Source organism: Camelus bactrianus, chromosome 7 (assembly GCF_048773025.1).
Source record: "Camelus bactrianus isolate YW-2024 breed Bactrian camel chromosome 7, ASM4877302v1, whole genome shotgun sequence".
NCBI classification, from domain to species: domain Eukaryota; kingdom Metazoa; phylum Chordata; class Mammalia; order Artiodactyla; family Camelidae; genus Camelus; species Camelus bactrianus.
Genome location: NC_133545.1, coordinates 38,565,647 through 38,590,952, shown reverse-complemented (window position 1 = coordinate 38,590,952; position 25,306 = coordinate 38,565,647). Strand labels below are relative to the sequence as shown.

Genomic DNA, 25,306 nt, shown 5'->3' with positions numbered 1-25,306 from the left:
GAAATGAAATTTTAACAATAAAGGTAGCAATTAAAATAGCAATAAAAATATATAAAGCACCAAGGGAAAAAATCTCACAAAAATATGTAAGCCTTTTATGTAGAAATTAATAAAACTTAAATTAGTGGAGGAAGAGAGTATGTTCTTGAATAAGAAAACTCAAAGTGATTTTAATGCTATTCCAAAAAAAAAAAAAAAAAAATCCCAAAAGGACTTTTCATGGACCTTGACAATCTAATTCTAAAATTTCCATGAAAGAGGAAAGACCCCAAAATAGTCACTACCAAAGAACTTGCTCTACGAAATGTCAAATCTGATTGTAAAGTTTTAAAGGCAGTATGTAGTTAATGCAAGAATGTGCTAATGGGCTAATGTAACAAAATATAGTATGCCCCCAAACAGAAATGTCCAAATATGACAGAGATAGTACTGCATAACAGTAGGTGAAGAATGAACTTTTCAATAAATGCTGTTGAAGCAATTATATAACTATTGGGGGAAAATGAAAGTATTGAAGTCTCACTTATACTTCAACATACAGAAAAATCAATTTCAATTGGATTAAATATGTAAATGTGAAAGGAAAAACTATGAATATGTTAGAAAAACATCTTTATGATCCTAGGATGTCTTAATTTTAAAAGTAGTCATTCAATTAAAAAAATATCATAGTCATGAAAGAAACTATTGTTAAATTGGATTGCCTTAAAATTAAGAATTTACAGTCATTAAAAGATATGGTAAAGAAAGTGAAAATCATCTCACAAAGTAGGAGAAAATACTTCCAATGTATATAACCAGTGCAATATTAGTATCCAGAATGTACAAGGACCCTCCTACAAATCAATAAGAAAGAGATATTCATAATAGTAATACAAGGAAAAACATGAATGGACATCTCACAGAAGGTGAACAATATAAAAAAATGAATTTTAAGAGCATAATCTCACTAGTAATCAAGGAAATGCAAATTAAAAGCATAATATGATTTTGCATCTACCAGACAGGAGAAAATGAAAAAGTCTATGAAGAATAATTATTGGAAAAGATACGGAACAACAAGCATCCGCATCTGTTGGAGGGAGGAGTATCAGTTGGCTCAGTGATTTTGGCCGCGAGTTTGGCATTTCTTAACAAAATTACACATGCACGTAACCTGTAACCAGGAATTACATTCCAAGATGTGTATGTACCCTAGAGAAATTCTTGCACTCATGCCCAAGAGAAATTTACAAGAATGCTCACTCACAGAAGCATTATTCATAAGCAAAAAAAGTCCAAACTATCCAAATATTCATCAACAGTAGAGTTGACCAATATTAATGTATTCTTATGATGAATTAAATATACATCAATAAAAGTTAGTTAAAGCTACCAAGATTAACATGGATTAATCTCAAAACAAATATTTTTTGAGCAATAGAAGCAAGTCATAGAATGCATACATTATGATTTTGTTTATTAAAAGTTCAAAAAGCAAGCAACACATGATAACATTGTTTGGGGATATACACCTAAGTGACAAACTGTAAGGCAGAGATTAATGTAGTTTTAGAATTGAGGTTACCTTTTGGAGGTAGAGGAGGGAGAAAATATGGCTGGGGAGGGACTTCAGAAGGCCTGTTTTATTTCATGAGCTAGTTAGTGGACAAATCTTTTATTCATTTTACTATTTTAAAAACCCCATATTTATAGGTTTTATACACTCTTTTGGTTTTGTAATTTATTTCAGCCTAAAAAAAAAAAATTGAAAACAAAAAAACCTATGTACTTCATCTCCCACAAGATTCTGATAAAATTTCAGCCCTTGAGAGATGTGCCCCAATTTGCAAATCTCTTTGTCTTGCCAGTAGAGGTTTTGATTAAACTTTATTCTCCTTGGTTTAAGAAAACAATGGATATTTTTGTCCTTAAAGTGTAAAATTATGTGTAATATGTATTGAGTATACCTTTTCTGATTATATATACCCATCCTTCTCTGTTTAGATTTTGATTTTTCCTTCTCCATCCATCAACTGCAACTCACCCACCTCTACCCTCAACCCTTGAGAAGTACTGTACAGTAGCCACATTAGAAGCCAGGGGTTAATCATGGGCAGAAAGTTTGCAAATATTAACATTCTGATCTAACAAACCCATCTGTGTCTTCTTATCCTATTAACATTCTGTTTGGGAGTACTGCTTAGATCTATTTCTCCTCTTTCATTTTCTAATTAACTTGCAATATGTTTTCTCTAAATTTACAATGAGCTTAGAATAAAATTAATTTGCTTAACCAGGTGGTATTTCTCACATTCCAGATGTTAATATAGGCCTTAATCTGTGATGAGCTTTAAGAGTAACAACAGCACAGTAGTACTTATGACATCTACTAAATGAATTACAGAATATGGTTGTTAAAGGATAATTATAAATAGAATGACGATTTAATTGATTATCCAAACACTTTGGGGAATAAAATGGGCACTATTAATAATTATTCTGGGACACAGGCATAAACAGGAATAGTTCTAGGCAAACTGAGATGTATGGTCATCCTGATTATAGAGGAATCTAGCTCAACGAGCACCCAGCTGAAAACACATCTTAATTTCGGATCCTATTTCAACAATTAAAACATAATAAACAGAAACCATCCTAGTATAAGAAATGTGCTCTGCTGTAATTGTAGTCCTTAACTAGTACTCTTGACAGATGTGTTTACTAGGCTTCATTGACACCAGCAGTTGGGGTGCCTGCTTATTGAGATAAGGTTTTCCTAGCGATCTATGCAAAGTAACAAGTGTCCAACTATTCTATGAGAGAAAGATAATTTTGTATTTTTTGTCATTTTTAGAAGTTTGTCCCTGAAGCAGCCCAAAATATAGTAACAGGGGTTCTATTCTATATGGGCTCAAAATCTAGATAGATGGTTTAGATATAAGAGAAGAAGAATAAAAATTCTTTCTGGAGATTAGATGGAAATTATTTGTACAGGTTTATAAATAATAATAAAATAATGAGAATGAATCTTTATTGAGTTCCTATGTGCCAGGCACTGAGTTCTATCATATTATAGCACTTAATCTTCTTAGCAACTATATTAGGAAATGATTATTTTTATTATCCCCAGATGAGGAAACTGTCAAGGAATTCACACAGGATTACATAAGTGGAAGAATTAATTATATAAATTCAAGTCTGTCCTACTCTAAAGCCTATCTTCTGTGTGTTATGCCTAATGACTTTCTGGGTTTTTCCTTTTATTGTTTACAGTGCCACTGTACCGCTACTGATACAGAGGCCAGGCTCCCTTTGGACCTTTGTAAGATGGCTCCTCAATTTCCAGCATACAACTACTATTGGAATCATTAAATTGAATTTAGAAAGCATCTTCCCATGATTTGGGATCATATTTATACCTGCCACCAATGGCTCCTAGTAAATCAAATGAGAAGAGGGGAGGATTTTTTTAAAAAAATCAAATGGAACTTCCAGAGAAAAATACAATATATGAGATAGAAAATACAATGGATAGGCTTAACAGCAAATTGTCGCTGCAAAAGAAAAGATTAATGAACTTCAAGACCTAGCAGTAGATACCATCCAAAACAAAGCTCAGAGAGAAAGAAGTCTGAAAATTAAATAAACAGAGCTTCTATGACCTATGTGAAAATATCAGGGACTTTTTTTTTTCATTTTACAGACAAATTTAGTCCAATATGCAAGTAACAGATAACTCCTAGGCATTTAAAATCATTCCAAAGCATATAAAATATTTCTATCTTTTTTCACAGCTACCTTAAATAGGCACTCACTGACTTATTTAACTTTTTTCCCCAGTTATCTGACTTTTTTTCATTTTTCAGCTTTATTAAATAGAATTGTTTCAATTTGACTGCACATATACAATATATTACATGTGAATACATATACACAATATACTGCACATATTTTTTAAATTTGCAAATATGTACTGTTCATTGTTTCTAAGAATGTTTAGAGCTTTAGCTTTTTAAACTTACATAGTTATCAAAGGAATAAAGCCAACAACAAAATAAGAATTAAATCAAAAAGATACATACACCCTGTATTAACAACAACATTATTTATAATTGCCAGGATATGGAAGCATCCTAAGTGTGCATCAATAGTTGAATGGATAAAGATGATGCTCTTGCTGCCTACCTTTGTGAGCTGGTGCATTCCCATGATGGGATGCTAAAATATCAGGAACTTTAAAAAATGCGCATAATTTGAGCCCCTGAAAAAAGTTGGTGGTTGGAGAGTGAAGAGTGAGAAAAAATATTTGAAGAAATAATAGGTGAAAATTTAACAATTTTGGTGAAAACTATAAACCTACAAATCCAAGAAGCTCAATATAGACAAGAAGCAAAAATAAACTGTACCAAGGCATGTCATAGCAGTTTGCTGAAAACTAGTGATAAAGAAGAAATCTTAAAAAGCATCAGTGAAAAAGACATTTCATACATAGAAACAAAGATAAGAGTACAGATGACTTCTCACTAGAAACAGCGCAAGCCAGAAGACAACAGAATTTCATCTTTAATGAGCTGAAAGAATAAAACTGTCAACAGAGATTCTATATCCAGTGAAAATATCCCTTAAAAACAAAATTAAGAAAAAGTTAAGAGGGGGAGGGTATAGAGCACGTGCTTAGCATACTTGAGGTCCTGGGTTCAATCCGAGTACTTCTGCTAAAAATAAATAAATAAATAAAAATAAACCTAATTACCTCCTCCCCAAAAAATTGGAAAAAAAAAGTTGAGGTAAAAACACTTTTGGACCAACAGACCTAAAGAGTTCATAGTTCATTGTCAATAGACCTGCATTAAAATAAATATTTGAAAAGAATCAAACTGGACTGCTTTCTCACACTATATACAAAAATGAAATCCAAATGCATTAAAGGCTTAAGACTGGAAAACATAAAACTATGGGCAGTATGCTCTTTGACATTAGTCTTAGCAATATTTTTTTGAATCTGCCTCCTCAAACAAGAGCAACAAAAGCAAAAATAAACAAATAGGGCTACATCAAACTAAAAAGTTTCTGCATAGCAAAGGAAACTATCAACCAAACAAATAGGCTGCCTACTGAATGGGAGAAGATATTTGCAAATGATATATCTGATAAGGAGTTAATATCCAAAAGAACTCATACAACTCAACATCAAAAAAAAAAAACAAAAAACAAACCCAAACAACCCAAATAAAGAATGGGCAGCGCACCTGAATATTTTTTCCAAAGAAGACATACAGATGGCCAACAAACACATGAAAAGATGCTCAACATCACTAATCATCAGGGAATTCTATCACTGGTGAGTTCTATCAAACATTTAATGGGGAAATAATATCACTCTTACACAAACTTTAAGAAAACAGAGGTGGAACCAATTTATTTTTTTGAAGCCAGCATATCCTGATACCAATCTGGGCAAAAGTATTAATTAAAGGGGGAAAAAAAAGAACAGTAAAAGAAAAAAAAATACTAAAGATCCTCATGAATATAGATGCAAAATCTTGACCAAGACATCACTATATAGAATCCACCAATATATAAAAAGGAGAATACCCATAAGCGAGTGGAGTTACGCAAAATGCAAGGGCAGGTTAATATTTTAAAATTAATCAAGGTCATTCACCATATTAACAAATATAGGAAAAAACAATATGATTATCTCAACAGATGCAATGGTAGTATTTGATAAAATTCAATACCTTTTATTGGTTAAGAAATCTCAGCAAACTAGAAATAGAAAAGAACTTCCTCAACATGGTGAAAGACATCTAAGTGCTAACATATTTACTGGTGAAAGACTGAATTCTTTCTTTTTTACTGAAGTATATTCAGTTACAATGTGGCAATTTTTGGTGTACAGCATAATGTTTCAGTCATACATATACATACATATATTTGTTTTCATATTCTTTTTCATTATAGGTTACTATAAGATATTGAATATAGTTCCCTGTGCTGTACAAATTTGTTCTTTTATCTATTTTACATATGGTAGTTAATATCTGCAAATCTCAAACTCCTAATTTATCCCTTCCCACCCCCTTTTCCCGCAGTAACCGTAAGTTTGTTTACTATGTCTTTGAGTCTTTGTGTTCTGTAGGTAAGTTCATTAGTGTCTTTTTTTTTTTTTATAGATTCCATATATGAGTGATATCATATGGTATTTTTATTTCTATTTTTGGCTTACTTCAATTAGAAAGATGATCTACAGATCCATCCATGTTGCTGCAAATGGAATTATTTTATTCTTTTTATGGCTGAGTAGTATTACATTGTATAAATATACCACAACTTCTTTATCCAGTCATCTGTTGATGGGCATTTAGATTGTTTCCATGTCTTGACTAGTGCTGCTGTGAGCATTGGGGTGCATGTATCTTTTTGAATTAAAGTTCCCTTCAGATATATGACCAGAAGTGGGATTGCTGGATCATGTGGTAAGTCTATTTTTAGTTTTTTGAGGAATCTCTATACTGTTTTTCATAATGGCTGCACCAAACTACATTCCCACCAACAGTGTAGGAGGGTTCCCTTTTCTCTACACCCTCTTAAGGATCTATCATTTGTGGACTTTTTAATGATGGCTATTGTGACTGGTATGAGGCGATACCTCATTATGGTTTTGATTTGCATTTCTCTGATAATTAGCAATATTGATCATTTTTTCATTTGCCTATTTGCCATTTGTATGTCTTCATTGGAGAATTGCTTGTTTAGGTCTTCTGCCTATTTTTGCATTCGGTTGTTTGTTTTTGTGTTATTAAGTTGTATGAACTGTTTATATATTCTGGAAGTTAAACCTTTGTCAGTTGCATCATTTGCAAATATTTTCTCCCCTTCTGTAGGTTGTCTTTTTGTTTTACTTATGGTTTCCTTTGCTGTGCAAAAGCTTATAAGTTTAATTAGGTCCCATTTGTTTATTTTTGCCTTTATTCTTATTGCCTGGGTAGACTGCCCTAGGAGAACATTGCTAAGATTTATGTCAGAAAATGTTTTGCCTATGTTTTCTTCTAGGAGGTTTATAGTGTCTTGTCTTATATTTAAGTTTTTAAGCCATTTTGAGTTTATTTTTGTTTATGGTGTGAGGGAGTAGTCTAACTTCACTGATTTACATATGCCTGTTCAGTTTTCCCAGCACTACTTGCTGAAGAGACTCTACTCCATTGTATATTCTTGCCTCCCTTGTTGAAGATTAATTGGCTGTAAATCTGTGGGTTTATTTCTGGGCTCTCTATTCTATTCCATTGATCTATATGTTGGTTTTTGTGCCAATACTATGCTGTTTTGATTACTGTAGCTCTGTAGTATTGTCTGAAGTCTGGGAGGGTTATTCCTCCAGCTTCGTTCTTTTTCGTCAGCATTGCTTTGGCCATTCTGGGTCTTCTGTGATTCCATATAAATTTTAGGATTATTTTGAGCTCTTTTTTTTTTAAAGACTGAATATTAGGTGAGAATGTGTCTGCTGACACTATTTCTATTTGACATTTTACTGGAGGTCCTATCCAGTACAGTAAGGCAAAAAAAAAAAAAAAAAAAAAGCAAGGTAATGGGGGCACAGAAGTTGGAAAGAAATAAATAAAACTCTCTTCATTCACAGACAATATAATCTTCAAAAAAAGCTACTGGAATAAGTGAATTTAGCAAAGTTATAGATACAAGAATATAAAGAATCAATAATATTTCCATATGCTAGCAACAAACAATTGGAAAATAAATTAAAAGAAAATGCTCTTGCCTGCCCTCAGAACAGGAGGGAAACAGATAACCAAGTAAAATGCAATGTGACAGGTGTTGGCAATGGTGGGCCCAGAGTGCCAGGAGCAAGCGGGGGAGGCCTCCCTACTCTGCCAGGGGTGGAGGTGAGGCTGGGGTCCGAAGAAGGGGAGGGAGTAAACTCTGGTTGAACTGAGTTATTGTTTTCTTTAATACCTGTTGAATAGAATCTGTGCACAAGGGGCAAAATCAGCACTGACCTCAAGGACTTAGTGCCGTAAAGGCTGTACGGGGCAAAAACACCAACAAGGAGAATTTGCATTTTGTGTGAATTAGGGATAGTTTCCAAAGCCAAAGAATGTCATTTACATAATTACTCTTAAATCCTGTGTGTGGGTCGTTGGTTTTTGCTAAAATACTCCTGTGTCAGCCCTCATTTCAGAAATGATTCCAGAATTGATCTTTGTTTCCTTTGCTAATTTTTCCTGGGTCTGCCACTTGCTGTGTGACCTCAGGCAGTGCAGTGCTCTTTCTGAACCTCGGTTCTAGTATTGTAAAAAGAGTAAAAAATACCTAGCTCAGCCTGTTGTTGTGCTGAGTAGACTGGGCTAAAATATATAAAGTTTTTGATATGATGCTTGCCACACAATAGGAGCTGAAATGATACTACTTTGCTTCTTTCCCTTTGACATATTTTAACACACAGTTACTAAACTTTGTTGGAAACAAGGTACTCAAACCTCACCGGTCAAGTGATCATGGTGACATATCCTTATTCAATGTTAAAATTACATTTCTGTGAAACCATCTATTCAGCTGAATCTCCCTTACATAAATACAATATTTCTTACCTTATCAGCAAATTAAACTTCAACAATTACACTTGCTACTGTGGTTACCTCTGAGTTTCTCTAAAACTCCTCTGTATTTTATTGCTGGGTAAATATTTAGAAGACTTTAAAAGGCTAATTTCAGATTTGGGACTTCTCTGTTCAACAGTTTATATTTCAAGACCTTTCGTCCAGTTCATGTTCTCTTTTGTGAAACCTAGCACGGTTCTCACATTGATATTATTTATATATATTTTTTGTAATGTGCCACAGGTTTATAAAACTTTCCATTTAAATTTTTGATGTGATTGGCTGCTTTTAATTACATCTGAAATTCCCTTGCCAAATAATGATTAAAACACGCAGAAATGGTATGGTTGAGACAAGCAAAGCAAAACAGATCTATTTGAAAACTGCTTCAAGCAGTGTAACAACAGCAGATCCATTTAATTTGTACGTGTGTGGAGGATTTCATTCAAATTGAAATAGAACAAAAGATAAATGAGGTGAGAAAGGTAGATAAAAGAACTTAACAGCGTACACATTGAAATCCTGTTTTGTTTTTTAAAATCAGAGCATAGTTGATTCTGGGGAAAGTTTTGGAATAAAAAACAAAACTTATATATAATTATGGTTCACAGCAAATTACATTTATTGCCTGTTGAACAAACTCAGTTGGATTACTAAACCACAATGTTTCCCACCCCTGTGTCAGTTAGAGACCAAACTCTCCCTCCTCACTAGTTCTCTAAGGCCCCAATAGCTTAAGTATACTTATGGTCTTCTGTGTGTTGGATTTTTCAGGTGGCCATGTCTCCTCCTCTTTTTCAGTGGATCCTCACAACTTTTGGTATCGAATTCAAATTTACATTTTTAGTGGACCCCAGTTCCTCCACGACATTTTCCTCTGGCATCCCCTACCCGACACATGCACCTTTCCTCTATCCACGTAGGACTCATGCTTGCCGGGCATCCAGTTCCATGTCTTCTGTGCTCACTCGTCTATTCATCCTTTCGGTCATTCAGCCATTCATCCCATAAATATGAATGGACATCATGCTTAGTGGTGGGGGTCCAATCGGAAGCCAGATGGAAACCCTGCCCTTGTCCTCCTGGGGTTATGGTCAAGTGGAGGAAATTGACTTTAATCAAAGAATCCTACAGGCAGCTATGAAATGACTGCTCCGATAGGTGATGCAGAGGTGAAGCACATGGGTGCTGCAATTCCTGTAGATTACGGGGCTGTGATCTGGTTGGAAAGTTGGGAGTGCTTTTCTGAGGAAGTGACTGTGGCCCTGCTGCAGAAAGAAGAGCAGCAATTACCTGGGTGAAGGCAGAGCACCAGAGGTGGGAGCAAGAGTGCAGTAGATGCTGTGGTTAGAGGAAAGCAGAGAAGGTGGATGTGGCTGGTGTCCAGAGGGGGAGGAAAGCACAGTGAGGCTGGGCTCCTCGGAGAGAGACAGCATGCCTCTCCCATCACCTTCACCTCTTGGGCTCAGCTCAAGTGTCCCCTTCTTGCAAAGGGAAAGCCTTTGGTGGTTCTGCCCTCTCCAAAAGGTGAAGTGTCCTCCCTCTGTAACTGTGGCCTGCTCATCTTTGCATCCTCCGCTCCTTTCATAGGCTCCGACACAATGTAGGCATCGTGCGGTGAAAGAATGGGTCTATGTGGGAAGGCAGGGCTGAACATGGTTGGGAGGCTTTGCTCGCTGAGCATGGAGAGAGGCAACTTGGCTGTATGAGTCCAGTTTTTGGAGGCTCTCCTAGCGGGTGGCCCCAGCTCTTCCAACACCAGTTCAGGGGCCTCTTCCTTCAAAAAGACCCCTCCCTTCTAATTCAAACCAAATCCCAGCTTGATGTAATTTCAGATGGTAAGGAAACACTGGATATGATGTGGAAGCATGTGGTTTGTACAGAAGAACTCAACCATGACCTACTCTACACTACGGGTGCCACCCCGATTCTCATCACTTTCCCAGCTTGATGTTCCGATGATGGAGCTTATTAAAGGGATCCTGCAGAGAGAGGCTATTCCCTCTTGGGAGTGTTCCAGTGAGCAACAGGGAAACCTGGATGGGGAATCACAGCTGTTAATTGGGGCAGAGATGGAACAAATTCCCTCTCATCACAGAATGGTATTGTATTTCATGTTGAGGGAAAGGAGAGATTTGCCTACAAATTAGACTGGGAACTCTAGGGAAGAAATTGTTTGCTGGCCAGACGGGTATGCCAGGACTGTAATGAAATACAACAGAAGGAGAAGTGGGTAGGTGCTCAAATAAGAAAGTGGGTTTTTTAAGCATTTTCTTTACTATCCTTGCAAAGGGTTGAGTCTGTCCTGTTGCCAGTGTTCTTTGGCACTCACCAAATGATCCTCATCTGGGTGATTATTAACCCTTTTGCTCAGCAACTGCTCCAGAGAAGCAGCAACAGCCCTGAGAAATGTTCACTATTCACGGTTCTACCAATTCCATGGAGAAAAGAGTGAGAGTGCTTTCCATTTATTTCGGAATCATGACACGAATGAAAAGCTCTCTTGGATGTTATTTTCTGTTTGTAAGTGTGCAACGAAGTTAGACAGAACCCCAAGCCCAGAGCCTCCAGTGCTGCACCCACCCAATGCAGGGCTTCCTCCCAGTAAGCCTGCCCTCCCTCACAACCTGCATCCTCTCCATCCTGAGTGCCAAACCCCAACTCCCCAGAGTGACTGCTCCACACCCGTGGGTGCCCCCGCGGCTTGTTCATTTGCTCTGGCTCTACTTGCCTCTCTTCCCTGTCTTCCCTCTGGGTCTGCTGGTGCCTGGGTTTTCCTGACTCAGAATGAACCGCTTGGGCTTAGGTACTGGGCTTCAAAACTACTACTCCGTATCCTTGACCCCAGGCCACAGCACTGCCTCTCCCATCCCTCCTGTAGGACCATGACAATAGAAAATAATTACCAACGGTCTTTTGTGCATTGGCTTTAACATATACACTCTTTCACATCAAATATTCTTGACCAAAGAGAACACAGTGGAAAGGCAGATGTCAGTAAAAGCACTAAACTGACTTGTGGTTTCTTTTGGGGTGAATTTGAATGAAGGGGATGCCTGAAGGCTGTGGAGGCGATATTTTCATTTTAGCATTAAGGAAGAATTTCTTTGGCTTGTGACAAGGGGTCATTGAAACGGTTCAATTGGGTGAGTGGTTGGTGGGCAGTCTGATTCCTTCTAAAGCATTTGTGTGACCCAATCGAGTGGCTCAAAACTGGATTAAGCAAACCAAACAAGGCCTGTGAATTAAGATGTTTTGCGTGAGGGAAGCCACTTGCCCTAGCACTTAATCCCTGAAGGAGCCAGTGGCATGCTGCTTATTGAAGCATTGTCCTTACATGAAATGCCTTTTTCTTCTCCTGTTACTTCTGATTTGCTTGAACTGTTTTTTTCTGTGAGGCAAAGTACAAATGTAGTTACTGATTTTACTAGAAAACAGTTTCATATCTTTTGTTTCTAAAAATACTTAAAGAAAAACCTTGGAAAAATACTTCTAAAAATCACTTGATGGCCTTTTCTTCTGAGAAATGTGACAGATATATTTTAGGGGCATTCATTTTGGAAATGTTTCTCAGGAAGAATTATATTACTCAGCTGACAGATTTTGAAAGCTGGGAACTCATGAACAATCTGAACAATTGTTTTGCCTTGTGAAGTTGGTGAAGTTAACTTTTTTAAAATCAGGTTTGAAAAATATTATGATAGGGATAAGAGAGGAGCTCTTTACCAGGTAAATACCAAAATATATTTATCATGTTACTTTTATGGGTTTTACTAGTACCTTCCCAAGATCTTTGGAATAGCTTCCTCATGAAGTAATAAAGGAAGACTTGTATATACTTTACAAGTTTAACTGCAGTGTTGTTCTGAGGGAAAAGTATTTCTTTTCCTCTAGTAAAAACTGTGATCGTATAATTATCTTGGGAAATGTGGTTTTAAGATCAATAAAAGGGAGACCTCTTGCTTGTAGACTACGTTTTCTCCGTGTGAACTGGAGTTTGTCACTTGGGCATCAGAGCTGTTTTCCTACCCACCCCTCTCCACCTCCTGCCAACCCCATCTCAAAGTCCTTCCTGAACTTGGGAAAACAGCTGCTTTCCCTAGTGCCACAGCCCTTCTCTTCATGGTTCAGAATTGAGTCCAAAGGACTGTTTTGGGGAATCAACAACAGACAGGCACTATACAGCCTTCCCCTGGTCCCAGGCGTCAGCCATCCCACCTCAGAAGCTGTAAAAACACCTCCCTCACCAGGCCCCTTGTTCTATGGAGGCCCTTGAACCAAAGTCGCAGGCTCCCCACTCTCCCAGTCCCCAGTCTTGCCCAGAAGTGCCTGAGTTTCTTTCGGGAGGTGGGTGCATGCAGGGCTCAGCCTTGGCTAAAGTGCTCTGCTGAAAAGGAGGACAAGACCTAACGGAGCCTACAAGCTTTGTCACGTAATGTGTGAGGTAGGGGAAGTGATGGGCAAGCTTAGAGTAGAATACTTTGCTCAGACTTTGCAGTGGAGCAGCCTGGCGTCTGGATTACAGCTCAGCAGTCACACATTTACCTCTCTGAGCCTCATTTCCTTATCTGTGAAGCAGAGATAATAATACCTGCTCACGTGGTTGTTGTGAGGGTTAAACTGAGTCATACGTATGAAAATGCTTTGCATACTTCCTGATCTATTAGGAATCACAAAAGAACATTTTCAAACTCTTCCACTAACACCCCTCAGGTGCCCCCACTGTCGACAAGTATCAGAATATTGGTACTGTTACCCCAGGATAGTGTTTCTGTCCAGCCCCAGGATGTGTCGAGTAGAACAGATTCAGTGCATGTTTGTAGGAAACAGTTCAAAGAAACCCTACAAGTCATCATCTGAGAGACTCTGATATACTGTATAAGTACATGGTATGTGCGCTTACAGGATAGGTTGTAAATAAAAGCTGAGGCAGGTCCTAGTCAGAATTTGAAACCTCTCAGGTGAAGGGAGGATGATCTGGTTCCATAGTTTGTCTAAATGAGGACCCAGAAAAGGTTCTGCAGCCACGGGTTCAGTCCTGAGTGTCAGGTTGGAGATGGTATGGTGGGCTCCTCACATACTCACTGGTCCCGTCAGAAAGAGGTACAGGTCTGTGCAATCACCATGCTTCTCCACTGATGGATTTAGGGGGCAGAGCTGACCTTGGAGAAAACTGTGGAGTGGGTGACATTCTCCTTTGGTCCCCTTGGCCTCATCGTTGCTCCTTCCCCGCTTTTCATGACCCTCTCTTCCAAGGCACCCAGTATCATTCTTTTTCCTTCCATTAAGTCCTGTGCTCAGAGTTAGATGCTGCAATACATGTGACAGAGGTTGTATTGGTTCATGGTAGCTGTGGCTCTTTGATGTCCTACTAGCCTTTACTCCCACTCCATCCCTCTCTGGTCATAGACTCTGTATCTGGATCCCAGGAGTGGGCAGAGGACCCAAACATGGACTCTAAGAGTACCCCATCCCTTGGCCAGTGTCTCTGGCTGACAGCTGACTCATAGGCCCATAAATCAAGCTAAACCAATCAGAGCCGTTCCGGGGTTGGTTGAGATGGGGGTGAGCTCATGGAGAAGGCCCTTCTGTCTATGGTTTGTGAAGTTAGAAACACCTTGGCCTTGTCGTGCTGTGTGGAGAAAACCTGAATGCCAAAGAGAAGCCCAGGGCCAAGCCAAACCAAAATGAGGGCTGGAGCAAAGCCGGCCGGGATCAAACCCTGGTTCTAGTCCCCCAGTGCTGCAGAACTAGCCTGGTCCACATAGCTGCAGATCTTCCTGCCTGTGAGCTACCCCAGTGCCCTTCCAATAACCTCCCTTGTGTTTCAATCAGGTTGCACTGAGTTTCTGTCACCTCTCTCTGGAAAAATTCTATGTGCTTTGACAGGCTGCAATGTCTTTCTCCCTGAAGTGAATTTCTTAAAGTCACTATTAAGTATCCAAACACAGGAGAGTCGGTAAGGTGTTTTTGTTTGAACTGTCCACTCTAACGAATGATACTGAGGAATCAAATAGGAAATTAAGTTCACTGTAAGATTATTGGTCTGTGTATACTTCTTTTGGTCTAATATGCTCAAGGTGTAGGTAGTGGGCAGCTATGATAAAGTCACTTTATTTTTGAAAGAGCCAAGACAACGTAATTTAATTTTAGATCATTCCGGACTGATTTCGAGTCAACATGCAGACAACTGGAAATCTGCCAGAAATTAAATGCTGATTATTGGGTTCCAACTTTAGGTTATGATCCAAGTTAGGGTCAAGATTATTTTTAAAAACCCCAAAATGTTATCCTTACCTCTGAGCCACGTATTTATTGGCTTGGGGGAGGGGCTAACTTTGAAATGGTGGTGGTGGGGGGGGCTCTGGGGAAGAAAGTCAGCTTCAGAGAAGCCAGGCCAAGGGCGGCAGCAATGCCAGAGCTCCAGTTAGGGTCAGTGTCCACATAAAGGGTATACAAGGGACAGGAGTTTGTACATGCTCCACTGATTTGGAGCACGTAGAAAAATGGGTTTCATCTTACATGACAATTCTTGAAAGATGATGAAGACTGCTTGGAGAATTGTATTTTGAAAGAGCTGGAGGTTGAACGTAGGTTAGTGAGTCTGCCAAGATTATTTGTTAGTGATGTCTGCCTTGGGTGTGGGAGTGAATTCTGGTGAAACCACATGGATCCAGTATTTCCCATCTCCAATTCAGATTCTTGGCAGCAGAGGAAGTAAAAAAAAATTCCACCTCATCATGGCAGAGACATACCTGCTGAGTACCCACTAGTTACAGGAACACTTGATTAGTTATAGGGAACTGGGCAGGGAGCTATTCCTATTAGCCCACACACAGATCTGACCAGAACTCGAGGAGACAGTCAGCAGAGCTATGAAAAGTTGGTGCATTACTGGCTGTTGGCAAATACTGATTTTAGATAACTCTCTCTGTATAGGATAGAAAATTGAAAACAAAAAACAAAAACCAAAAACTCCAATGTAAGTTGGTGAGAAAAAAAAAAAGCCACAGAATAAGGGAAAGGGAACATCTTGAAAACTTAAAAAAAAAATGATCTAGTACAGATTCTGGAAGAAATTTTTAGAAAGATGTAAGTGTCCAGAAATGGGTTTAAAAACAAACAAAACAAAAACAAAATACGGTGTCTGAAATAAAACAACACTCAAAAGAGAGGTCTGGCTGAGATGAAAAGACAATGGAATAAGATGAAATTTACTTACCTTATTTTCTACAGGTTTATCTCGTTCTTTTTTTCCCTTCTTTTAGCTGAATGGTTAGTGCTTTTTTCAATATTTCTCGTTTTCTAGTACACGTATTTAAGATGATAAAATTTTCTTTAAGTACCAATTTGGCTGCATTTCATATCTTTTGATATGCCATGTTGAAAATTGAGATTCTAGGTTTGATTTCTTCTTCAAGTTATTTAAAAAGAAGTATTAAAATATTTACTAGATGAAGAGTTTTTGTTTTTTGTTTTTTGCTTTATTTTGATTGTTACTTTCTAGTTTTATTGCATTGTTATCTCAGGGTAAACACTCTGTGATTTTTACTTACTAGAATTTATGGTGTTTTCTCCCTTGAGGATCATTGCAGTATTTTTTGTAAATATTCTCTACATTCTTACTTATGATTGTTTTATATGATGTGTTGATTAGGCTAACGTTTTCCAATATGACATTGGTTTTGTTAATATCTCCTTATTCTTCTAATGATTTTTACTTTATATATTACTATTTAGGTGCATAAAGATTCATTAAAAGGTGTCTACTTTTTGTCAGTGCATTTTCCCTTTGTCATGTTTAATACTTTCATTTTGAGTTATATTTTTGGAATACTAATATTATCATATCTAGCTCTTTCTTAAAAACATTTATCTGGTATATTATGTCCATCTCTTTATTTTTAATCCTTCTGATAATTTTGTTTTAAACGTATCTCTTTTAGACACCAACATAGATTAAAACACTTTTTTTGCCCACTCTGTGTCTCTTTAGCAGAAGGAAATTTATAGTTTTTTCTATTATGGAAAAATTTCAAGTAAACACAAAAGAGGAGAAAAATGAATGTCACTCTACTTCCAAAACAATCAATTTTCACCAATTTGGATTATTCTGAAGAAAAAAAATGTTAATTTGGAAGAACTGATGATAGAGATTTTAATTGCGTGTGGGACTGATCCAGGAGAAGGAAAAAAAATTGATACTAATATTAGAAGTGTTTTTTATTATTTTTTATATTTTTATTATTTTGTTGTCTCTATTTAGGTGTAATTTCCTGACAAATGCCTGAAGTACCAGTCTTATTAATACATTTTTAGGTTTACTTGTGAATTTTTCTAATTTCTTTATTGCTTTTCCTTGTAGCCCATATTTTCTTCTTTTCTTGGATTTATGCCTTGGATTTATTTTTTATTTTTCTAGACGATATCTTCTGATGATTCTAACAGAAAGGGTTCTTGATTGATAAATTTTCAGTGAATAATATTTCAATAGAATTCCAGTCAAAAATAATTCTTCCCTCTGAACTTTGGAGTTACTGCTTTTTTATCTTCTTGCATCTCGGGTTACTTCTTCCATTGTAGGTAAATGATTTTTCTCTTTTCTTTTGAAGCATCTGGTAATTTATTTATAAGTAAAGTTGTTTGGATTATACTAAAGCAACAGAGAGATGTTCTCAGTTAACTAGAGCTCAGAAATGTATAGCACTCAGGTATTCAGTTTTAAATATTCACTGGAAGATGTGCACCAGCCAACTGAGACAATTCAGGGGATTCATGACCTAAGGATTTCTCCCCTCACTGAGTTTTGACCCTCTACCCCCATATTGGGCCTCTGCATGGGTTATTTGCTGTCTGATCAATTTGCTCCTGCAGGGAGAGTTTGGTCCCATCGTGTCTCAAGCAAACATTTTCCTTCTACCTTTGTTCTTCTCCCACTTGGGAGGAATGTGTTTTTCAAACTCTGTCCTTCACCCTTGAAACTCAGAAGAAATTTCCTTTCTTTCTTAATGATCGCATAAAGTAAGAATAAAGCCATTCTGTTCTAGCGGTAGCTAACATTGGCTAAATATTTTGCCGAAAGAGAGAGATGGAGAGAGACAAAATCCCATGCCTTTAGCTCCTTCCATCAGAGTTTCCCTTTTCCCACTTTATGGCTTCATTGTTTTTCCTTATGCTTCCTTCCAGTTTGAAGTAACCTAATGCTCTTCTGTCTGACTTTTCTTGAAGAATTTATTGTCTTTTCAATTGGCTGACACTAAAAACTAAAAACAATGGAAGGGCTAAGATTATATTTTCAGTTTTGGTTTTGAGAATGTGAGTAATTAAAAAACAAAACGCAATCTGGTTTTGTTTTTAATGAGATAGATAACAGTTTTGACTTCCTCCCTTCCTTCCTACCAAGAGAGACAGAACTGACAGCCACAAAATAAGGCCTCAAGCCGAGAATAACAATGATTTTGTTATGTTGTCCACTCCATCCTCAGTGCTGCCCATTCCAAGATCCATTCTGCTATTTTCATAACACTCAAAATGATTTCACATCTGCAAGTAATTAGTTGCAAAATAATCTATCTTGGGACTGTGGGCTAAAAAAGGGTTGGGTAATAGGAGTTCCAACTGTAGTATAACAATGTGTAAATCATGTCTTCCTTCTGTTTTTGCCGGCATATTCAGCTGTAAACATGTTACATGGGTATAGGCTGCTTCTGCAAAACTGAACATAGCCCTTTGTTTGAGAAGCTCATCATTTATGAGAACAGCACCAACAACTATCTTTCACATCTGTATCTTATCTCACAGTTTACAAAGCTCTCTCCTAACGTTATCTTAATTCTTTTCCACAACAACCCTGAGAGATAGGAGAGGGTAAGAGTTAATCTGTGGCTTTTAATCTCCTAGACAGTAGGCAACATGATGTGTTTTGTTGGGTTTTTGCAAACATTTTATTAACAGTTCATTACTGTAGTAACACACATACAGAGGAGTGCAGAAAATCATAATTCCATGGCTCGGTGAATTATTGGAGAATACGCTCATGTAACCAGTTCCTAGATCAAGAAACAAAACAATATCGACACCTCTGTACCCTCTTCCGAGTCACCCACCCCCAAGGTTAATTGCCATTCTGACTCCTAAATAGGTTACAAGTTCATCTGAATTAATTTTGTGTGGTATGTGAACCAGGACCTTGCAATTTATGCATGCAGTATGCATGTGTGCTTGATACGTTTAGGAATACATCTTGACAAGGTGAAATGCAATGCACATGAGGAAATGTTAAAGGAATGAAGATGATCCAACCTGAAGAAGGTTCATATGAGTTGGGACTTAATAGCTCCAATATATGAAGGATGAACGCCTGGAATATTGTAAGACACTTTCTCCACTTCTGTCAAAAACTGACAGAAACTCAGTTGATGTAGGAAGAGAAAAGTACCTTTCATCCTTAGAACTTTATGGACGAGAAAGAATCTGTTTCTTTCTATGGGCATTTTAAATTTTAGGCTGTATGTGCTAACTCCAAGATGACTTTGGTTCAATCTTAACCAGAAGCAAGGAATGGACAGTTATTTTTCAAGAGGTTTCCTTTGTCTCACGGTGTTTGGCTAAGCATTTCTACCAATTTCCATGGGAAGATCGGCACTGTGTTCTTTTGAGGGAAATGATGTTTTACTGGAATAGGGAGGCGGCGTCTAATTTGCCTCCCTCTCTTGGAGGTAAGAGTGTCCCCAGGGATGAAGTCTTTGCTTGTGTATGTGCTGCATCTCCTTCAGATGGGCAGAGCCAAAGACTGACAGTAATTGTTCCAGCTGGTATCCTTCATCAGAAGAATTTTGGAAGCTTCCCCTCCTATGTCCTCACCATCATTCTCTCATATTTTTTCTCTACTGCCTGGAGAATCAGAAGCCAGCGGGTATCCAGTGACTTGTTTGAAATGGTTTGGGGCTCATGCACACAGAAGAATACCAACTAAGTCTGCTCCCAGGTTCACTGCTGCCTTGAAATGGAATCCTTCTAGACTTTGTTTAGCAAGGGCTGTGTTGATGTGGCCTCTGTTAGGAAAGATCTGCTTTCTCTTTGGAGTCTGTGTGTGTCCCTCTGCTTCACCTTCAGACCCACTGAGCTCAGAGCAGAGGAATGTTTACATGAAAAGAGACTGCCAAGGTTTTAAATTGCATCCATTAAGGAACGAATTATCCTCTTAATCGTTTTTTTTGTTTCATTCCTCAAAAGATTAAAATGCTTTTAATTTAATAAACTTTTGAAAAATAGGTAAGTTTATAAATTTACAAAAATGCATTCAGAGAAGTAAGAACACACAGGAAACCCTAGAGGATATTTAGGTTTCACTCATCTCATTTCTGAGATACAAGGACACTGACCACTTCTGGCTCTCCAGTCTTGGAAGCATTGGAACTGTTTTCTTTTCCCTACCAAATCAGTTAAGTCAGAGTGTAGGTCACAGTCTTTAAAAAAAAAAAAAAAAAAAAAAAAAAGCTGGTATTTCTTCCCTTTAAAAAGTTGACACTTCTCTAGTCAGAAATACCTGCTTAGAGAGAAATACTTTTTTTATTCAATTTTCACCTTTATCCTGCAGATGCATGAAAATGTAGATTACAAATAAAATCACTGTAGTATTAGAAGGTCTGTTCTGAAATGGATGAGCTTAAGGATCAGAACATATTTATTACTCTTATTTAATTATAAATAAATATTGTAATTAATTTTGACCAAGTTTGGAACAGAGCATAGAGGTCTGGATGCCAGTGTGAACCTAAATGTTCTTTTTCTATAGATTCCAGAGTATGGCTCATTACTTATCTGAAAACATAACAGAAAGCTTGTGAAAAAACAAATATGCATATGTAATAGTCATTTTAACCAGATATTCTAAATAATTTTCAAAAAGTCACTGTGTAATCACTACAAAATAATGGTCACTTATCTCCAAAGGAAAATATTTAAAATACAAACCTCTCCTGTTGTCACAAGGTGCTCTAGATTAAATATTTGTGTCCTAAATTCATATGTTCGAAACCTAACCCCCAATGTGATGGTATTAAGAGGTGGGGCCTTTGGGAGGTGACTAGGTCATGAGGGTAGGGCCCTCATGAATGGGATTAATGCCCTTATAAGGAGGCCTGAGAAAGCTCCCTTATTCCTTCCACCATGTGAGGTTATAGCTAAACAATGCCAACAATGTAAATCAGAAATTGGGTTCTCACCAGACACTGAATATGCTGGTGCTTTGGTCCTAGGCTTCCAGCCCCCAGAGAAATAAATGTTTATTGTTTATAAACTACCTAATCAGTGGTATTCTGCTATAGCAGCCCTAATGGACTAAGACATAGAGTATAAACAAATGTAGTGAATTTCCATTTAAAAAGTATGTAAATCAACCCATTCCTGAATGACATTACCTGGATATTATACCTTAGGTTATTCAGACTCCTACATCCCTGAAGAGGAAAAGGTAGATTTAAACTTAAAAAAAAAATTCTAACAATGAAAGAAATTTTCGCATATTGAGATATGGGAAAGTCATTCTGGCTTATACATGGTTTCACGTGAACTTCATGCTGACTAGAAGAGCCTGTCTTTGGCCTGTCAAACATACATTGTACATCTGCTTTAACAGTTAAAGAAAAGTATGCATTTAAAAATAAAAATGGAGTAACTGTGGCTCAGGCATCCAAAATAGAGCCAGTGGCCATTGTGGATGTGGTTTCAGACCTGATCCCGCATCAGTAAGAACTTGAATTTTCTGAACTATATCAAATCAAGGACACCACCAGCCATTCTCAAGACTAACAGCTAGCCAGCTGCAATCTTATGGTCTCAAGGTCTCCCCTGGTAACTGTGCAACCAATCCTTACTAAATAAGCACCTTTACTTTTTGTCAGCTGCAATCCTAATTTTTAACAACTAATGTAACTTTGTGGGTTTTGCCTAACAAGCCTCCCCCATTTTGTAGTCCAGTGGAACACATTTAAGGTGCTTCTTGAATCTGTGTCTCCTGGGCTATAGTTCTCAGTTTGGATCAAACAGAAATCTTTTCTATTCCTGTTATATATTGCTTATTGATTATTTCCATTGGCAATAACCAAATGAATGATAAAAGTTAATTATTTAACAGAATTTTTAAAAAAATATAGAAAAGAAAATAATGAAAATAACTAGACCTCCTTAGGCTGATGACTACTGCTGTAAAGGAAAAAACACTTTTTACTGAAGCATGACTCACAGAAATGTTAAATCATACATTTACAATCCTATACATTTCACAAAGCGAACACTATTGTATGACCAGCATCCAGATCCAAGAAAAAAACATTTTGGTTCCCCCAGAAATCTTCCCTGGAAATGCCCCTTCCCAGCCACTACGCCATTCCTCTCCCTCAGAAAACTGATAACCTGGTTTGTCTTCTAATCCCATTGAATAGTTTTATCTGTTTTTCTTTTCTCAATATCTTTTTTTAATTTTGAAAATTTTCAAATCTGCAGGAAAGCTGAAAGAATAGTACATTGAACACTCATTTCCTTTACCCAGATTCATGTATTGTTAATATTTTGCCACTTTTTCTTATTTCTCTGGACCATTCTAAAGTTTTAAACACCATGTTTCACCCCTAAAAACTTTATCAGATACCACCTAAAAATAGGTATTCTCTGTATAACCCCAATACCATTACCACACTCATAAAATTAAATATTAATAAACTAATATGACCCAATATATAATTATATCCAAATTTTCCCAATCATTCCAATAATTTTACAGCTTTTTAATCTGTGACATGATTAATAATCATATGGTATATTTTAATTGTTTTATGTTTTTCAACCTCCTTTAATCTGAAATAGTCTTTCTGCTCCTTTTCTTAAAAAAGTGATATTGGCATTTTTTTCAGTTGCTCAGGTTGGTGGTTTTGCAAAATGACCCTCTATTTGAATTTGTCTGATTGTTTCCAAGTAATTCAATTCATCTGAAATATTGTTGGCAAAAATATCATATGTGTGAAGTGACTTCCTCATCACCATATCAGTCAGGAGTCAAATGTCAGTTGGTCACATTATTGATGACACTAAATTGGATAACTTGGTTAAGAAGGTGTCTGCCAGATTCCTTTATCATGAAAGTATTCTCTCCCTTCATGATTAATAAATACTGTTTGATGTGATATTTTGAGACTGTGTGGATATTCTGTCCCAACTCCCCAAACTTTTCCTCAATGATTTTAGCATCCATTGATGATATTTGCCTGAATTAATTATTACACTAATGGTTACAAAATGGTGGTTTAAAATTCTTTTATTCTTTCTACATTGATCAGCTAGCATGCTTCTGTAAAGAATTTTTCCATTCACCTTTCACTCCTCCCCATTTCCTAATTTCATCATAGACTCTTTGACCCTTTTTACTCAGTGTTTTATAATTATCATCATTAGTTGTTTTGGCCATATTTGGCCAGTGATTGTTCTCTTCAATGAGCCTATGAGTTCTTCTGATATTCCCATAGTTTTTGAGCACTTCTTTCTTTCTGGCATAAGATGTCTTCCCATTTATTCAAGAATGACTTTACGTATTTTAAGAGTGCTTTGAAGTTTTTCTCACATAGCTTTTGCATATTTTTAAAAAGTTTATTCCAAAGTACATTAATTTTTGTTGTTGCTATTGTACATTAGGCTTTTCTATTTTACTATGTCTTTTGTGTGTGTATACTATCAATTTTTTTGTCAATTTTATGACCAGTTATTTTATTGAATTCTCTAGTGGTTAAATTAGTCATTGATTCTTTTGGGTTTTCCAGGTATATTATTCTATTCTCTGAAAATAGAGTTTTACACCTGTTTGAATTCTTAAGTTCTAATTGTTTTTCTTTTGTTCAATTGTTTTTTCTTGTCTAATTGTATCAATGAATGTGTCCAATATTATGATAGTTGTTCTTCATATTGGTGGGTATGCTTCTAATATTTCCCATGAGATGTCTTGAAAACTGAAGTATGTGTATGTATGTATTTATAAATTGGTATGTGCAATATATGTGTATATGTGATTTGAGTGTATATATATATATGTGTGTGTGTGTGTGTGTGTGTGTGTATGTGTGAGTGTGTGTGTACACATATGTATGTACTCATGTTAAAAAGTATCCTTCAATTCTTATTACATAGTTTTTATCAGGAATGGGTTTGATTTTTTTCAAACACCTTTCTTGCTCTAAAAAAATTTATAACAGGTTCTCCTTAGATCTAGTAATATGGTCAATTACATTAACAGATATCTTATTTCAAATTTAAAGACATAAATAGACTCAAAGTGAGGGCTGGAAAAAGATGTTCCATGCAAATTGAAACCAAAAGAAACTGGGGGTAGCTACACTTGTATCAGACAAAACAGACTTTGAAACAAAAATGGTAACAAGAGACAAGAAAGTCATTATATAGTGATACAGGGATCCATACATCAAGAAGTAACAATCATAAGGAAGTACTCGTGCAACATTAGAGCACCTAAATATTAAGCAAATACTAACATATGAAGGGAGAAATAGACAATAATACAATAATTGTAGGGGACTTTGACACCACACTTTCAGCAATGGATAAGTCATCCAGATAGAAAATCAACAAGGAAATGATGGACTTGAATAATACATTAGACCAAATGGACCTAAGAGACATCTCTGGAACATTTCATTGAACAGCAGCAGAATACACATTCTTCTCAAGTACACATGGAACATTCTCGATGGCAGATTATATGATAGGACACAAGCTAGAAAATCTACAAATATGTGGAAACTACACTTCTGAACAACCAATGGGTCAAAGTAATCAAAATGAAATCAAAGACTCTCTCAAAACAAATTAAAATAGAGACACAACTAAATAGAATCTATGGGACACTGCAAAAGCAATTCTGAGATGGATGTTTATAGTGATAAACGTATATATTAAGAAATTAGAAAGATTACAGATAAACAGCCTAAAGTTACACCTTAAGGAACTAAGGAAAAAGGGAAAATTAAACCCAAATTAGTAAAGGGGTAGAAATAATAAAGATTAGAAAGGAAATAAATGAGATAGAAGCCAAGTTTGCGTGCTGACATTTTCTTCTGCTTTATTATTGTTTTGGGAGGGAGAATTTCCATAAGCTAAAAGGTTTTGATTTTTATGTTCTATTTTCTTCTTATAGTCACTTTGTATGTATATTGTACTGTTTACTCTTCATTTTGCAATGTTTTATTTTCCTTGACTAGATTAACTGCCACATATAGATAGAAGTGTGGAGGTAAGGAGGCTACGAGCTGAAGTTTTGGGTCGTATATGAGATTTCTTAATTCAGGAGCTTTCTCTTGTTTGTTTGTGAAGTGCAGTTTCTTAAAAAAAAAAAAAAAACCAACTGCCTGCTTTTAGGGGGTAGAGTATCTTCTGATTTTATGATCCTCTTGTTTTTGAAGTACTTTTAATTTCCAGTTCTTGATTATTTTTCTTCACCACCAAGTATCTGAAGGCTTCTCTTTCCAAGTTACCCCTTCTCCAGAACGGGTGCTTTCTCAAGATTCACACCACTGTTCCGGAGCTCTCTTCCTTCCTTTTGATTTGTTAATAATCAATGCTCTAATCTACCACATCTTATACCTACCGTGTCTCATTCCCATTTAGAGGGAGATATGCTCTTTCTGGGGGTCTGTATCTGTTTT

General features: G+C 36.7%; 1 protein-coding gene across 5 annotated transcripts in view; it reads left to right on the top strand.

The window, feature by feature from the left end:
- The window catches only part of BBS9 (Bardet-Biedl syndrome 9), a 462,928-nt gene that overhangs the window by 393,483 nt on the left and 44,139 nt on the right, over positions 1-25,306 (top strand). The window contains exon 26 of one of the 5 annotated variants that reach the window (XR_012508127.1): positions 4,102-14,907. The exons of the other annotated variants lie outside the window; for them this stretch is intronic. The gene's annotated coding sequence lies outside the window, so the exon portion shown is untranslated. Of the gene's footprint in view, positions 1-4,101; positions 14,908-25,306 lie in introns of those variants that run through there. 5 annotated transcript variants of the gene reach the window in all.